The sequence below is a fragment of the Coregonus clupeaformis genome, chromosome 18 (assembly GCF_020615455.1).
Source record: "Coregonus clupeaformis isolate EN_2021a chromosome 18, ASM2061545v1, whole genome shotgun sequence".
NCBI lineage: Eukaryota > Metazoa > Chordata > Actinopteri > Salmoniformes > Salmonidae > Coregonus > Coregonus clupeaformis.
In genome coordinates, this window is record NC_059209.1 from 28,178,094 (window position 1) to 28,186,118 (window position 8,025).

The following is an 8,025-nucleotide window of genomic DNA, read 5'->3' on the forward strand; positions in this document are numbered from 1 at the left end:
GTGTTTTGGGTCATTGTCATTCTGGAATACCCATCCACAACCCATTTTCAATGCCCTGGCTGAGGGAAGGAGGTTCTCACCCAAGATTTGACGGTACATGGCCCCGTCCATCGTCCCTTTGATGCGGTGAAGTTGCCCTATCCCCTTAGCAGAAAAACATAATACGCATAATGTTTCCACCTCCATGTTTGACGGTGGGGATGGTGTTCTTGGGGTCATAGGCAGCATTCCTCCTCCAAACACGGCGAGTTGAGTTGATGCCAAAGAGCTCAATTTTGGTCTCATCTGACCACAACACTTTCACCCAGTTCTCCTCTGAATCCTTCAGATGTTCATTGGCAAACTTCAGACGGGCTTGTACACATGCTTTCTTGAGCAGGGGAACCTTGCGGGCGCTGCAGGATTTCAGTCCTTCACGACGTAGTGTGTTACCAATTGTTTTCTTGGTGACTATGGTCCCAGCTGCCTTGAGATCATTGACAAGATCCTCCCATGTAGTTCTGGGCTGATTCCTCAACGTTCTCATGATCATTGCAACTCCACAAGGTGAGATCTTGCATGGAGCCCCAGGCAGAGGGAGATTGACAGTTCTTTTGTGTTTCTTCCATTTGCGAATTATCGCACCAACTGTTGTCACCTTCTCACCAAGCTGCTTGGCGATGGTCTTGTAGCCCATTCCAGCCTTGTGTAGGTCTACAATCTTGTCCCTGACATCCTTGGGGAGCTCTTTGGTCTTGGCCATGGTGGAGAGTTTGGAATCTGATTGATTGCTTCTGTGGACAGGTTTCTTTTATACAGGTTACAAACTTAGATTAGGAGCACTCCCTTTAAGATTGTGCTCCTAATCTCAGCTCGTTACCTGTATAAAAGACACCTGGGAGCCAGAAATATTTCTGATTGAGAGGGGGTCAAATACTTATTTCCTTAAAAGTAAATACTTAAAAGCCATATCTCAGACTGTCCATCTTAATCTTTTCTTTTTATTGGCCAGTCTGAGATATGGCTTTTTCTTTGCAACTCTGCCTAGAAGGTCAGCATCCCGGAGTCGCCTCTTCACTGTTGACGTTGAGACTGGTGTTTTGCGGGTACTATTTAATGAAGCTGCATAGTTAATGTATTTGTCCTCTTGCTCAGTTGTGCACTGGGGCCTCCCACTCCTCTTTCTATTCTGGTTAGAGCCAGTTTGCTTTTCTTTCGAAAACAAGGACATTTCTAAGTGACCCCAAACTTTTGAACGGTAATGTATGTGTATACGTATGTATGTGGATATGTATATATAAAACATATAGGGGACTGGAAGTGATGCAGACAATTACATTGATGGAAGTTACAATCTATCTGCAATATTAAAGCTGATCTACCCCCTAAAAAAAAAAAAATATGTGAGGGAAAAAAGTATTTGATCCCCTGCTGGTTTTGTACGTTTGCCCACTGACAAATAAATGATCAGTCTATAATTTTAATGGTAGGTTTATTTGAACTGTGAGAGACAGAATAACAACAACAAAATCCAGAAAACGCATGTCAAAAATGTTATAAATTGATTTGCATTTTAATGAGGGAAATAAGTATTTGACCCCCTCTCTCAATCAGAAAGATTTCTGGCTGACAGGTGTCTTTTATACAGGTAACGAGCTGAGATTAGGAGCACACTCTTAAAGGGAGTGCTCCTAATCTCAGCTTGTTACGTGTATAAAAGACACCTGTCCACAGAAGCAATCAATCAATCAGATTCCAAACTCTCCACCATGGCCAAGACCAAAGAGCTCCCCAAGGATGTCAGGGACAAGATTGTAGACCTACACAAGGCTGGAATGGGCTACAAGACCATCGCCAAGCAGCTTGGTGAGAAGGTGACAACAGTTGGTGCGATTATTCGCAAATGGAAGAAACACAAAATAACTGTCAATCTCCCTCGGCCTGGGGCTCCATGCAAGATCTCACCTCGTGGAGTTGCAATGATCATGAGAACGGTGAGGAATCAGCCCAGAACTACACGGGAGGATCTTGTCAATGATCTCAAGGCAGCTGGGACCATAGTCACCAAGAAAACAATTGGTAACACACTACACCGACTGAAATCCTGCAGCGCCCCCTGCTCAAGAAAGCACATATACATGCCCGTCTGAAGTTTGCCAATGAACATCTGAATGATTCAGAGGAGAACTGGGTGAAAGTGTTGTGGTCAGATGAGACCAAAATGGAGCACTTTAGCATCAACTCAACTCGCCGTGTTTGGAGGAGGAGGAATGCTGCCTATGACCCCAAGAACACCATCCCCACCGTCAAACATGGAGGTGGAAACATTATGCTTTGGGGGTGTTTTTCTGCTAAGGGGACAGGACAACTTCACCGCATCAAAGGGACGATGGACGGGGCCATGTACCGTCAAATCTTGGGTGAGAACCTCCTTCCCTCAGCCAGGGCATTGAAAATGAGTCGTGGATGGGTATTCCAGCATGACAATGACCCAAAACACATGGCCAAGGCAACAAAGGAGTGGCTCAAGAAGAAGCACATTAAGGTCCTGGAGTGGCCTAGCCAGTCTCCAGACCTTAATCCCATAGAAAATCTGTGGAGGGAGCTGAAGGTTCGGGTTGCCAAACGTCAGCCTCAAAACCTTAATGACTTGGAGAAGATCTGCAAAGAAGAGTGGGACAAAATCCCTCCTGAGATGTGTGCAAACCTGGTGGCCAACTACGAGAAACGCTTGACCTCTGTGATTGCCAACAAGGGTTTTGCCACCAAGTACTAAGTCATGTTTTGCAGAGGGGTCAAATACTTATTTCCCTCATTAAAATGCAAATCAATTTATAACATTTTTGACATGCATTTTTCTGTATTTTTTGTTGTTATTCTGTCTCTCACTGTTCAAATAAACCTACCATTCAAATTATAGACTGATCATTTCTTTGTCAGTGGGCAAACGTACAAAATCAGCAGGGGATCAAATACTTTTTTCCGTCACTGTATATATATATTTTTAACAGTTTGGGGAAGGACCTTTCCTTTTTCAGCATGATAATGCCCCCGTGCACAAAGCGAGGTCCATACAGAAATGGTTTGTCTAGATCGGTGTGGAAGAACTTGACTGGCCTGCACAGAGCCCTGACCTCAATCCCATCGAACACCTTTGGGATGAATTGGAACCCTGACTGCGAGTCAGGCCTAATCGCCCAACGTCAGTGCCCAACCTCACTAATGCTCTTGTGGCTGAATGGAAGCAAGTCCCCGCAGCAATGTTCCAACATCTAGTGGAAAGTCTTCCCAGAAGAGTGGAGGCTGTTATAGCAGCAAAGGGGGACCAACTCCATATTAATGCCCATGATTTTGGAATGAGATGTTCGACGAGCAGGTGTCCACATACTTTTGGTCATGTAGTGTACATAATCTCCTGTCTAAGAAACGAGAATACAAGGTAATCCACAAAATGTCCAAAGCAGAGAAATAATCAATTAAGGAACTCAAGAATGACTCCACTATCATTTATAAAAACCTGCCGACAAAAGAGATGCAATAGTGATGGAAAATGCTGCAGACAATGAGAAAGTAAATTCTGAGACAACTCAGTGATGATGAATTTTACAAAAGACTCCCTATGGTTCCTACTAATCAATTCAAGTCTCTGATCCATGATAAACTGTCTAAGTTTTTGAATGAAGGGGAAATTACAAAGACAGAATATGAGTATATGAAAGTTGACTGCCTAACCACACCTGTCATATATACTCTCCCCAAAATTCACAAGAGCATGATGCCATCTATACCAGGTAGGCCCATTGTGAGTAGTATCTCTGACAGAAAACATTTCTACCTTTGTAGACCATTTTGTGAAACCCTGGGCGAGCTCTCCCCACGTACACCAGAGACTCTATGGATTTTATCAATCTCCTGATATCTGTGGACCACATACCAGAAAGTATATTCTGTGTACTTTTGATGTTACCAGTCTATATACTAACATCCCCGACCAGGACGGCCTAGAGGCCCTCAAGTTCTACCTCAATGAAGGTCCCCATAATGCTCTTCCCAGCACCAAATGTATTGTGGACTTGGCTGAACTAGTACTAATCTCCAACTATTTTCTCTTCAGATGATACTTTTTCTTACAGACCAAAGGGTCAAAGACTCCAGCCACCCAAGTCATAGACTGTTCTCTCTGCTATCACATGGCAAGCAGTACCGATGCACCAAGTCTGGAACCAACAGGACCCTGAACAGCTTCTACCCCCAAGCCATAAAACTGCTAAATAGTTAGTTAAATAGTTAACCAAATAGCTACCCGGATTATCTGCATTGACCATTTTTGCACAAACCTTTTTGACTCATCGCATACTCTGCTGCTACTGTTTACTATCTGTCACTTTATCACCTCTTTATCACCTCAATGACCTCATACCCCTGCACATCAACTCGGTAATGGTACCTTTGTATATAAACAAGTTATCATTACTCATTGATATCTATTATTATGTGTTTTACTTTTCTATTATTTTTCTATTTTTTCTTTCTCTCTGCATTGTTAGGACGGACCTGTAAGTAAGCATTTCACTGTTGGTCCATACCTGTTGTTTACGAAGCATGTGACGAATATAATTTGATTTGACTTGAAGGGACAACGATGGGGAGCACTATGGCTCCTAATTATGCCTTCCTGTATTTAGGAATGTTTGAAAAACAGGTGGTGCTAAATCCAGAACTTAACCCCTTTCTCCCCAATATTTTGATGATATTTTCCTGATCTATACAGGGACTGTCACACCCTGGCTCTGGGACTCTATATGTTGAGCCAGGGTGTGTTCATTCTGTTGTGTTTATTTCTATGTTGGCTAGAGTGACTCCCAATCAGAGGCAACGAGTGTCAGCTGTCGTTGGTTGTCTCTGATTGGGAGCCATATTTAAACTGTCGGTTTTCCCTTTGTGTTTGTGGGTTTTTGTTCCGTGTTGGTCATTGTTACCGAGGACGTTACGAGTCGTTTCTTGTTTTGTTTATTGTGGTCTATTATCACTAAAGATAATAAAGTTAAAACATGTTCGTTCATCACGCTGCGCCTTGGTCTATTCCTTACGACGATCGTGACAGGGACACAGGAAGAACTCTTGGAATTCCATGCCTATCTAAACTATGAATGAGCAACTCCGTTTCAACATTAATTATGACCTATCCCAAATCAGGTTATTAAGGACAAAACCTCAGTCTCTACAGATCTCTACCGGAAACTTACGGACAAAAGTCTCCCTGTAAGTCAATTCAGCCGCATTAGAAGGATATGTAGTTCTGATGCTTCTTACCAGAAACAGACCACAGACCTCACACAAAGGTTTAAGTAAAGGGGGTGTAAAGACAATTGGGTCAAACATGAAGGGCTAACAGAGTTGGAAAGCCTTCAACCAAAAGTAAAAGAAAAAGTAGAACATGTCCCCTCATGCTTCACCCAATACTCACCCTTGGGGAAGGCATTTAAGGACATTATCAGGAAGCACTGGTACGTTGTTGACACTGACCCACAACTGAAACCCCTCTTTAAACAACCCCCATGTATGGTCTTTAAAAGACCCCCAAACGTGAGAGACATTGTAGTCAAATCTGATTACCCCCCAGAGAAAGGGGAAACAATCTTGGACAACGTCCCGGAGGGGAATTACAAATGTGGCCAATGTGTTTAATGCAGTTTCACGTACAAATGTGACTCATTCACCCACCCCTGCACAGAACAAATATTTAAGATCAGAGGCCTGATTACGTTGTTTACGTGTTGAAATGTCCCTGTGGTCTGTCCTACATACTGTAGGCAAAACCTGCAGAAGCCTTAAGACCCGGATCAGTGAGCACCGCAGTAATATATGGACAGGTGAGAAACCCTGTTGCTGTTCATTTTGCACAAGCTGGACATCCTATTACCTCCCTGAGATACATTGGGATAGAAATGGTCAAGATGTCATGCAGGGGATGGGATAATGAGAGGAAACTACTTCAAAGGCAATCTTTCTGGATCCATAGACCCAACACACTGTCTCCTCTTGGCCTTAATGAGGAGTTTGACTTGAAACTGTTTCTATAGTTCTAAAATGTCCAAACTACTGTTTTAACCCTAATTGAATACTGTGTATATCAAACGTTTGGATACACCTACCCATTCCAGGGTTTTTCTTTATTTTTTACTATTTTCTACATTGTAGAATAATAGTGAAGACATCAAAACTATGAAAAAACACATATAGAATCATGTAGTAACCAAACAAGTGTTAAATAAATCAAAGTATATTTTATATTTGAGATTCTTCAAAGTAGCCACCATTTGCCTTGATGATAGCTTTGCACACTCTTGGCATTCTCTCAACCAGCTTCATGAGGTAGTCACCTGGAATGCATTTCAATTAACAAGTGTGCCTTGTTAAAAGTTAATTTGTGGAATTTCTTAATGCGTTTGAGCCAATCAGTTGTGTTGTGACAAGGTAGGGGTGGTATACAGAAGATAGCCCTATTTGGTAAAAGACCAAGTCCATATAATGGCAAGAACAGCTCAAATAAGCAAAGATAAACGACAGTCCATTATTACTTTAAGACATGAAGGTTAGTCAATCCGGAAACTTTCAAGTGCAGTCGCAAAAATCATCAAGCGCTATGATGAAACTGGCTCTCATGAGGACCACCACAGATAAGTAAGACCCAGAGTTACCTCTGCTGCAGAGGATAAGTTCATTAGAGTTAACTGCACCTCAGATTGCAGCCCAAATAAACGCTTCACAGAGTTTAAGTAACAGACACATCTCAACATCAACTGTTATAATAATATAATAATAATATGCCATTTAGCAGACACTTTTATCCAAAGCAACTTACAGTCATGTGTGCATACATTTTTACATATGGGTGGTCCCAGGGGATCGAAACCACTACCCTGGCGTTACAAGCGCCATGCTCTACCAATTGAGCTACAGAGGACCACTGTTCAGAGGAGACTGCGTGACTCAGGCCTTCATGGTCAAATTGCTGCAAAGAAACCACTACTAAAGAACACCAATAAGAAGAGGAGACTTGTTGGGCCAAGAAACATGAGCAATGGACATTAGACCGGTGGAAACTGTCCTTTGGTCTGATGAGTACTAATTTGAGATTTTTGGTTCCAACCGCCGTGTCTTTGTGAGACGCAGAGTAGGTGAACGGATGATCTCCGCATGTGTGGTTCCCACCGTGAAGCATGGAGGAGGAGGTGTGATGGTGTGGGGGTGCTTAGCTGGTGACACTGTCTGTGATTTATTTAGAATTCAAGGCACACTTAACCAGCATGGCTACCACAGCATTCTGCAGTGATACGCCATCCCATCTGGTTTGCACTTAGTGGGACTATCATTTGTTTTTCAACAGGACAATGACCCAAAACACACCTCCAGGCTGTGAAAGGGCTATTTGACCAAGGAGAGTGATGGAGTGCTGCATCAGATGACCTGGCCTCCACAATCATTCGACCTCAACCCAATTGAGATGGTTTGGGATGAGTTGGACCGCAGAGTGAAGGAAAAGCAGCCAACAAGTGCTCAGCATATGTGGGAACCTTCAAGACTGTTGGAAAAGCATTCCTCATGAAGCTGGATGAGAGAATGCCAAGAGTGTGCAAAGCTGTCATCAAGGCAAAGGGTGGCTATTTTGATTTGTATAACACTTTTTTGGTTACTACATGATTCCATATGTGTTATTTCATAGTTTTGATGTCTTCACTATTATTCTACAATGTAGAAAATAAAGAAAAGTATTTATCACATTCCTCATTTCCATTTTAGTCATTTAGCAGACGCTCTTATCCTGAGCGACTTACAGTTAGTGAGTGCATACATTTTTCATACTGGCCCCCCGTGGGAATCGAACCCACAACCCTGGCGCTGCAAGCCCCATGCTCTACCAACTGAGCTACAGGAGGCCTCATATATGGTTATATATTTTGAATGTTGATATTGTGAACTGAACTGATATGTTTTTATCTTCTGTTTCAGGAAGTGATGTCACTGAGCACTGCCTCTATATAT

At 42.7% G+C, this 8,025-nt stretch overlaps 1 non-coding gene across 1 annotated transcript; it reads right to left on the reverse strand.

Annotated features, from left to right (window-relative positions):
- Positions 1 to 7,845: 7,845 nt before the first annotated feature.
- On the reverse strand, positions 7,846 to 7,921 carry trnac-gca. The gene has a single exon. It is a non-coding gene; the product is annotated as a tRNA-Cys (tRNA).
- Between the last annotated feature and the right edge of the window lie 104 nt (positions 7,922 to 8,025).